The sequence below is a fragment of the Gymnoscopelus microlampas genome (genome assembly GCF_963454915.1).
Source record: "Gymnoscopelus microlampas genome assembly, chromosome: 16".
Classification (NCBI taxonomy): domain Eukaryota; kingdom Metazoa; phylum Chordata; class Actinopteri; order Myctophiformes; family Myctophidae; genus Gymnoscopelus; species Gymnoscopelus microlampas.
In genome coordinates this window covers 30,219,137-30,229,268 of record NC_139953.1, presented here as the reverse complement: position 1 = coordinate 30,229,268, position 10,132 = coordinate 30,219,137, and positions in this window count along the sequence as shown.

Below are 10,132 nucleotides of genomic sequence, written 5' to 3'. Positions count from 1 at the left end.
AAACAACAGGTGGTAGCTGGGGAGGTGGAGGGTGATGGCAGCCGGAGCAGCAGCAGCAGCATAACACACTGAACCCACCAAAAAAGCGTCCACACACCCGGCTTATTGCCAGCGCAGTTTTGTGCACAACTGTCCTCGCCAAACCCGGTCACAGCGGGACGTCTGGTCACACTATATACAATGTATTTCTATGAGAATGCATGTGGACAAGCTTTTTTTCTGACTAGAGCGGAAAATAAATCTTCACAGAGCATCCGTGCACAGCCAGTGCTGTGCACTGGTAGACGGCTGCATTCATTAAGAGTGCTATGCCCCAGGACACCCCATCTGAAGATATTTTTGACCTTTTGTTGCCTCTAGCTTGGAGCATTGACCGTCTACCATCTCAACAAAAATCAACTTGTATATCATCGGCATTAGAGGTGATGTCAAAGGCCCACCTCTGAATCTGAGAAGCGTGTGGTACTGCCAAGAGTACACCATCATCATCACTACTTCACACATAATTTGCTGAATTTTGCTTCAACCTCAAAAGATTGACTTTGTGCAGTAAATAAAGCGAGCCGGCAGGCACACAGGTTGGGTAAGCGCCTCCTCACCAAGTCACGTGATGTGTTACGAGTCCATGACAGTAATAGGGCAGTCTATTTAACTTTCAACCTTGCGGCCCTATTTTGGGCATTCCTAAACAAAATAGCATTTTAAACTGAAATGCCACAAATATTACCCAAGGGTCATAGCCTTCCTCCTTACAGACAGTGGTGGAAGAAGTACTTAGATATTTTACTTACGTAAAAGTAGCAATACCACAATATAAAAATACTCTGTTACAAGTAAAAGGCCTGTGCTCAAAATGTTACTTGAGTAAAAGTACAAAAGCATTGGCATCAAAATATACTTTAAGTACCAAAAGTAAAATACTAAAATGTTTGAAAATAGCAGATCTACAAGCTCACAACGCAAATAGCCTATGTATAAAATAGGGCTAAAGTGGTTAATGTATATTTTATAATATAATGATTTATATCTGCAAAGTAACTAGTAACTAAAGTTTGCAAATAATTGTAGTGGAGTAAAAGTACAATATTTGCCTCTGAGATGTAGTGGAGTATAAGTAAAAGTATTGAAAATTCGAAATGCCCCAATAAAGTAAAAATACCTCAACATTGTACTTAAGTACAGTACTTGAGTAAATGTACTGAGTTACTTTACACCACTGCTTACAGATCTATTTCGTTTTTCTTTCCCGCCAATAATACACACTGCTTGTATCAGACATACACGAACACAGAGTGCTTATGACAGGCATTTTTCATTGAGCACGTTTTGTCCTCGGGGCAGAACATAAAAATAACAGAATCGTAAACTCTGCTCAAAAGAATAAAACAATAAAAAGATAACAACCAATACAACAATATTGCACAGACCGACATTAAAATAAACAGTCCTTATGAAGTTTGGCGCGACAGTCTCTCTCCCTCGGCCTCGTAGCTGCTGAATAGGCATGTGAGTGCTGTTGTGGTATTGATGAGTACAGCCATTTTGTTTTGTCTCCGGGCGAAAATTCTTCCTTTCATGTTTCTGATCAGAAAGAAGGAAAACAGTAATGAATTAAACATGCAGACATAATACCTCTGCCAGATCCATACCCTACTTCTGGTGTGCATGTGCTTTTTGTGTGCACGGGTGTGTATGCACATGCATGAGCATGTGCGCTTGTGTTTACACTTTCCAACAATTGTTTTGAAGTACGATTTCTCTTTGTTCTTAGGATTCTATCTGAGCTCTCTTTGGGGATGCTCCAGTCAATTTATCAGAGATGACACTTATATAGAGATATATTTTTGGTTGCGGGGCCATCCCGACAAATGTCTGTGACTTACTGACTGACTGATTGACTGGCTGGCTGAAGGTCGGCCAGTGGGGCAAACAATGAACTAGCCAATTGGGGCAAACAATGAACTAGCCCATTGCAATTGTTCCTCCAGGCTATGGGATGTAGGGTGTCCTAATGCATTTGATTTTGTGCCTTAGCTGCTCCAGGGTAAAGTTGCCTTTAGATGTTGACTTGGAGGTTGGTCAGCTTGCCAGGCTGCAGTGTTAGCAGCACTATATGCCATTTCAAAATAGATTATTCACACGATACTGGGGTCACATACAATTTTCTCATCATAGTTTTTTACAAAATTAGATTCCAGACAAATTGGATTATTATGATTATCTTAATTATTTCCCAGACTAAATTAACCACCAGGCGATCATGCGTTCTGTAACTCCCCCAGTATTAAAGACGTCAATTATACAGTATATGAACTCCAAGTCTCAATTAAATCTCAATCTCTGCAAGCCACCTCCTACTCCCGCCGCCACCTAGTGATCTCAAATCTCAAAGACAAAGCGCCACGATTGGACAATATGAAAACAGAAATGATCGCCCAACCCTACCGTCCTCCTTGTTCTCTCGTCCTCCTGTCTCACTTGTTTCTGAGGGCGACCACTTGATGCTGGGCAACCTCCACCTCTGTTTATCTCGCACGCGCGCGCACACACACACACACACACACACACACACACACACACACTGGGGGCAAGTGTGCAAAAGAGCTGAAGCTTTTTTCACTGGCAGTGGCGACTGTGGCGAGGCTATACGTCACCCCATCACAAACAGACTACTAGAACTCCTGTCAAGCGATTCATGTGGAGTGAATGCACGCGTGTGTGGTCATATGATGTTTGTGTGTGTGTGTGTGTGTGTGTGTGTGTGTGTGTGTGTGTGTGTGTGTGTGTGTGTGTGTGTGTGTGTGTGTGTGTGTGTGTGTGTGTGTGTGTGTGTGTGTGTGTGTGTGTGTGTGTGTGTCTTTGTTCCGTTCGCACATTCGTGAGGGTGTGTGCACGTGCACGGGTGTGCATGCCTCTGTGCCTGCCAGCGTATGTGTGCATCAGAAAGTGCTATGCTGTGTTGCTTCTCCCCGTGGTGGAGATGGAAGGCGACACGGCGGGTTCTGCTCTCTGTCAGAAGAGAAGGAGTGTTAATATTTAACTGGGGGAGGCTCTATTTAGAGCCTCCGCCGCCCTGCTGCCTCTTCCCGGTGGACTGCGCTGCGCTGGTGCCCACCAGAGCCGTTATGGAGGAAAGCTGTAGCAGCCAGCCGCACGTCACTAAGTCTCCCTGACAGAATCAGTTTGCAGATGAGCTTTAAAATGCGTCGCACTGTTTTGTGCCACGCTGGCAGGCATACGAATCGCATGGGTGTGTGCGTGTGTGCATGTCCTGCTCCTGACAATCTCTTTAATTTAAGAGAGTTTCCCCTCAGAGGCTTGCAACGTACGTCCTCTCCCAGAATGCTTTGCACTTGAACTTGCTGGCAGAGTCTGTGGGCTTGAGGTAGTGGCAGTACTTGTTGCTTAGATGTTAACTAAATTCTCCTCTCCTCTCTGCTGTTCAGTACTACGGTGCTATATTGTACTGTACTCTACTGTAATGTATGCGATCCTGAAGCTTTGGGGTTTTCTCAAGTTTGCTGTCACAATCATGCCTGCAGTGGTTTTTGCAGTGGCCATCTTGTGTCACACGAAACAGACACTGTCTGAACACAACCTGAAGTGAAATCCATGCTTCCAAAATCATTTATTCATTTGGAAAAAAAAATATGCTTGAATTCTTGGTGGAAATTGCGCAAACTGTGGAATGCTGGGAAGTGTAAAGTTGTAGCAAATTACCTTTCTTGACCTTTAACATCTGGTGCGAGATCTCACCTCACGGACGCTCCTCATCAGCTCCAATATCTTCAGTCAGACTTGGATGCCACATATGACAATCCACTCACTTCGCCATATGTGTGTGTGTGTGTGTGTGTGTGTGTGTGTGTGTGTGTGTGTGTGTGTGTGTGTGTGTGTGTGTGTGTCCGTGCGCATGTGCGCGTGCGCGTTTGATTTTTCATCCTTAAAATGTCCTTAAAATATGTTGATCAAATGCCACATTGCACACTTGCTGTGTCTGAATTAATTAGCAAATTCAAATTTGAGCTTTTATGTATGTGTGTGCACATGTACTGTGTGTGTGTGTGTGTGTGTGTGTGTGTGTGTGTGTGTGTGTGTGTGTGTGTGTGTGTGTGTGTGTGTGTGCATGTGCATGGGATGTGTGTTAGTAAGATCAATAGTTGTGTGGGAGGCCCAGTTCGCAGCTGCTGGAAGCAGAAACCAGGTGCACACATGGTTGCATGACGTAAGGCCCCTGAAATGAGATGAATCCACTTGACACCCAGAAGAACCAATCACATAAAACACATAGCAGACCGGCCAAACTCTGACAGCTCCAGACATGGTTAAGCCGGTTGTGTTTGAAGGCCCGCCTGAACAATTATTTCTCAATTGCTTCTGAATATCTGTTAGAATGAATCTGCAAACATGAATATATCACGGAAGTCCAGGGACCGTAGATTTTTAAATTGGTGAGGATGTTTGCTGCTGCGCAATTGCTTGCATTTTACATTAGCCCGTCAAACTTTCAAAAACAGAGAGACATGCAGATGAGAGAGAAGAGAGAGAGAGAGAGAGAGAGAGAGAGAGAGAGCGAGAGAGAGAGAGAGAGAAAGCGAGAGAGAGAGAGAGAGAGAGAGAGAGAGAGAGAGAGAGAGAGAGAGAGAGAGAGAGAGAGAGATTGACAGTATCTGGTAGGATTTCAAACGGGTGTCTTCCTATAAGACTATTATGCAGCAGTGGCTGAGTTGTTAGGAATGCTAATGCTAAGGCTAATTACGAAACTGGATGCAACTTTCCAGCAACACACAAACACGCACACCACTGAGAGCAACAAGCAAATACACTGGAGATCTTATTTACTACATTGCTGGCGAGTGTCAGTCAGTCAGCTTTACGTGCGAGTGGCGGCAGACAGAGAGAAGAAAAAGGACGTTTGAGTAAAACTCCTTCGTGTCAATTTAACTCAGAGTGTAAAAATGGACCCGTATACTCTCAGAGTGAATGCATCGGGCAAAATTTTGAACGGTGCCCTAGCTGAGTGCCCCTCCCTCCCCTGGCTGATGTGGCCCTCCCGTCCCCCTGAGATCTGGGGAGGGGGCTGTGTGGTGCCGCGTGGCCTGTCTGGGGGGGCCCGACCCCACAACCCTGCCTCAGGCATCGACTGCCACCAGCCTGAACCCTCCCTAACCCCCCAACTCTCTCTCTTTCTCTCTCACTCTGCCCCACTCTCTCTCTCTCTCTCTCTCTCTCTCTGACGCTCTGTTTCTCTCTGTCCAATTGGCTCAGAGATACAGACTTCTGTTGTCTGTCCTCATTAGAATACTGATCTGCATTTGACTGCCTGCACAGATCCACACACACACACACACACACACACACACACACACACACACACACACACACACACACACACACACACACACACACACACACACACACACACACACACACACACACACACACACACACAGTCGTACAGCCGTACAGAGTTTTAGCATAACATTATTATTATTACTACTTTTCTGATTGTTATTATTATTAGTTATTAAAATTATAATAACTACTAGAAAATTGACAAAAATAGCAGACCTATACGAGCTGAGAACATGTCGCGTCATAGATCAGCTATTTTTGTAATTCTTTTACGTTATCGTACAATACTATACAATCGTACGTTATCGTTTAAAATAGGGTTTAAGTGGTTAAGCACGACTTGCGCAGAGTAAAGGTTGATTGAATTCACACTGTGCTATGTGCTCACACAGTCTGCTTTCCCATGCACAGTCTGGATCAAATGCTTAAATTATACCATAATACCACCTCTCTCATTCCTTCTTTCCTCCTGTCTTTTCTTTTTCGCTCCATAGCGCTGCAGGGAATCCAGGTAGCCTATAACGAAACTGGTTCTCATTGAGAGAGAGAGAGAGAGAGAGAGAGAGAGAGAGAGAGAGAGAGAGAGAGAGAGAGACAGAGACAGACAGACAGACAGACAGACAGACAGACAGAGAATAGCTAAGCATACCATCTGTCTCTGAATGTCTCACCACATTTCTCTCATTTTCCCACTATTTTGATAGACCCCCCCTATCAAAAGGGGGGGCCCTTAAGGTCCTCAGGGCGTGTTTTTCTTGAAGTACATTCACACAATGCAAGTATGTGTTGATAAAGCAATGTAATCATTATTCAGAACAAAGCAGACTTTTGTGAGCTTCCGCAACGCAAGTAGAGACTTCAACTATATGAATAGTTTGATGCTGAATATTCACCGGCGAGTATTTCGAATTCTTGTATTATATATATATATTCTTGTATATTTAATCGCCACGCCGCCCGGTGTTTAAAGACCCTTAGCCTAATTCATACTTCATTGTATGACAGAGAGTCATGTGCCGAAAACAGCCAAACTACACACTCAGAATGCATCGTGTAGATCTGATATTTGAGCATTTCTCTGTCATTTTTTTTCCTCTCCGCTTTTGCTCTCCTTCTCCTCTCTATTTATCTATGCATCCAGCGATGTCTTTCTGTTCCTCTCTCTTTTGCTCTCTGTATTTATTTATCCTCATCTTTCTCTTCTTACTCTCTCTCTCTCTCTGCCTGTGACGGCTGAATCTGATCAGGATTCCTCATGCATATCAGGCTCAGTCATCAGACTCACACCTGCAGCACCCAGAGCGATGGCTCACTCCTCTTCACCTCCTACCTGTAGAAATAACACATAAAGCACAGGGGAAAACTGTAGTGTATTAGTGCACTACCCTCTCGTATTTAACTGTGGGGTAAAGCAAAGATTGCGTGGTAAACAGCTAGTTTGTGACAAAGAACCATTTTTTTATTAGTCAATTTTTGTGTTGAAATGAGTGTATGCCTTTTGGGCACTAACAAATTTCGCAAAGTGATTTTCACATCAATTGACAACAAGGCAGGCGTGCCGACAGCGAGGCCTTGAGGCTCGTGAAGCGCAACCGAGCGAGCGAGCCGCTAGGCGAGCCGGTTCCTGCACCAAGCAGGCACCGGCTTGCTGCAATTTCAAATACATACAAAAAGCTAGGAAGAGGTGCTCTGTGGAGCATATAATGTCTGCCAGGCCAGGACCCAATGAAGCTGTAGGTGGATATATGGCATGTCTTTGACATACGGTGCAACCTTTCCCCCTGTGGCCAGAAGGGCTTCCACAGAACGGTGTCAAGCGGGTGCCGCTCCGCACCGCGACACCACAGCTACAGGATTCGTCTATAGAAGTCCCTCAACATGCGATTCCTATTTGGATTTGGATTGAATTGAAGAAATAGGCCCCTCCCTCAAATTTTGGAAGCCAATTATGGGCAAAAAGTATGGAATTTCAAAACGCTGTTCGATGCTCACTGTCACATAATTAAATCATGTTTCTGTCACGGTCCGCTCCTCGGACCGTGGACTGTGACTTTATTATTTAGCCTTTGTCTGACCTTATATGGTATTGGACCCTTTTGGACCCTTTTGGCCACTCGTTCTGTTGTATTGTTCCCTGTTCTCCTTGTACCTTTATTTTGTAGTGTTGTCGTGGTGTTTCCTGTCCGCCCTAGTTGTTGCTTCCTGTCTTGTCTCACCTCCCTGGAATTATTGTAACCCTAGTCACCTGTGTGGTGTTTGCCTGTTAGCCTATCCCATTGTTGATTGTCCAGTTGTGTTCACCTGTGTCTAGTTAGTCCTTGTGTATTTATACCTCCCTGTTCTCAGGGTTTGGTTGCTAGTTCACTGTTGAACTGTTATGTGTGATTCCATCTTGAGTTCAGCTCCTATACTTTGTCTCCCTGTCGTTGGAGTTATTAAACCCTTTGATCTAACCTATTCTGCCTCGGCCTCCTCCTGCACTTGGGTCCTACAATCTGCCCTGACTCAAACCGTGACAGTTTCTGCAACACAGGGACTTTCGTTGCATTTCTGGCGGCCACTATGGGTCTCAGTGAAATCACATTTGGTTCTGCATTTTTTTTAGAAGCCCCCTCCATGTGTGACGTTACGTTCATGGTTTTTGCCATTCTTTGCAAAATACAGTTGGCCCCTCCTGCAAAATTTGGAAGGCACTTGAGCAAATCGAAATGGATTATGAAAAATTTGTATTATCCATGTTTAGATTTGGGTGAGTTTTGGACAAAATCTGTAGGCGTAGTAGCAAAAACATGCTCACGCATACAAACACATAAATAGGCCTACACTCACCCATCCACCCACACAGACAGTGAAAATACTAGCGAAGATCATACAATCTGACCAGTCCATTCAGAGTGCTCTCCTCCAGCTACACTCCGGCTGTCCATCATGTTGACGGACAGCTCAGAGGAGGGCTGTGACTGGCAGATGAGAACGGGAGGCTGAGCTCTGGCTCAAAGGCAGCAGCGGCAGTCCTGTGTTCTCCTGCCTCCTCCTGCTCTGCTGCCCGCCCCCCTCCCCCGGCTGCAGGCAGACACCTTGCTATTTGGCAGGCACGCTGTACCCAAACAGTGGTGGAAAAAGTACTCAAATGTTTCACTTATAAGTAAAAGTCTGTTACTTAAGTGAAAGTCTTGTACAAGTAAAAGTCCGGAATTCAAAATTGACTTGAGTAAAAGTACAAAAGTATTGGTATCGAAATGTACTTAAAGTACCAATAGTAAAAGTACCAAAATGTTTGAAAATAGCAGATCTACAAGCTCACAACGCGTCGCATCGCGACGCGTTGTGAGCTTGTAGATCTGCTATTTTCAAATAGCCTATAGGTATAAATAGGCTAAAGTGGTTAATTTATGTTTTATATAATGTAATAATTTATATCTGCAAAGTAACCAGCAACTACATTTCTCAAATAATTGTTGTGGAGTAAAAGTACAATATTTGCCTCTGAGTAGTGGAATAGAAGTAAAAGTATAGACAATTGGAAACACTTCAGTAAAGTAAAAATACCTCAAAATTGTACTTAAGTACAGTACTTGAGTAAATGTACTTAGTTACTTTACACCGCTGGCTCAGACCAATAAGAAAGGAGACCCGTCTATGACATCATAGTGTGCAGGAAATGTATCATTTACAGGGGGCCCGATGCCAGGTGCCTGGGGTGCATTTGTTGAGGGTGTTGTTAAAACATCAATGAGACACAAAGAGGACATGCAGTACTACACACCTGAAGAGAACACATCCACCTCAGTATTTCAGTTGATTCAACCTTATACGTATTCTTTCTTTTTTTTTTTAAAGATATTTTTGGGGGCTTTTTCTGCCTTTATTGATAGGAAAGTAGGCTGACAGGAAATGGGGAGAGAGATGGGGGGGTAACACACAGCAAAGGCCGTCGGGATCGGGAGTCGAACCCGCGACACGCTGTCAAGCTGGATTACCAGCGTATGTGGTACCTGGCTGGCCAGGCTAGGCCAGCGGGCACCCAACCTTATACATATTCTGCACCACTGGCACAACTTGCTCTCTTGGCCAAACTTCAACCTCCTCCTATGTGGGCCTTCTCCTCGTTCCCCAGGCCCACCTCGAGCCTTGTTCTCCATTGGCTCACTATGCTCTCCAGGTGGAACAGATGCATGCAAACCCGACCACGCTTTCCAGGGTTTCCTTGCTCCGAAGGCCCACCAAACCAACGCCTTTCTATCTAGGTTTCCTGTGTCCACCCACGCCTTCCCTCAACCACCTGGCTCTCCAGGCCCACTCTTGTCCCCAGGCTCCAGATGCCCAGAGCTAGAATGTCTTTGATGTTGGCGTCCTGACAGACACTGAAGGGGGTTGGTGGGATTGATGCGGAGGGAGCGGGGGCCATGAGGAGGGGTGGGGCTGATGTTTACAAAATATACATTCACACTCATACAAACACATGTGCACACGCGGCGCGGGTGTCCACACTCGAACGCAAATATAATCAATATTGAACGACACAGACAAAACCACACGCAACATTGTGAGTGTACAGGCACATTGCTGTGTGCGTCCACAGCAAACAGGACTGATTGGAATACACCCTCTGTTTCTGCCCCCTTTTCCCTTTCTCGTGTGCACACACACACACAAACACACACACACGCACACACACACGCACACGCACACGTGCGTGCACACACACACACGCACACGGACACGCACACGCACACGCACACACACACACACACACACACACACACACACACACACA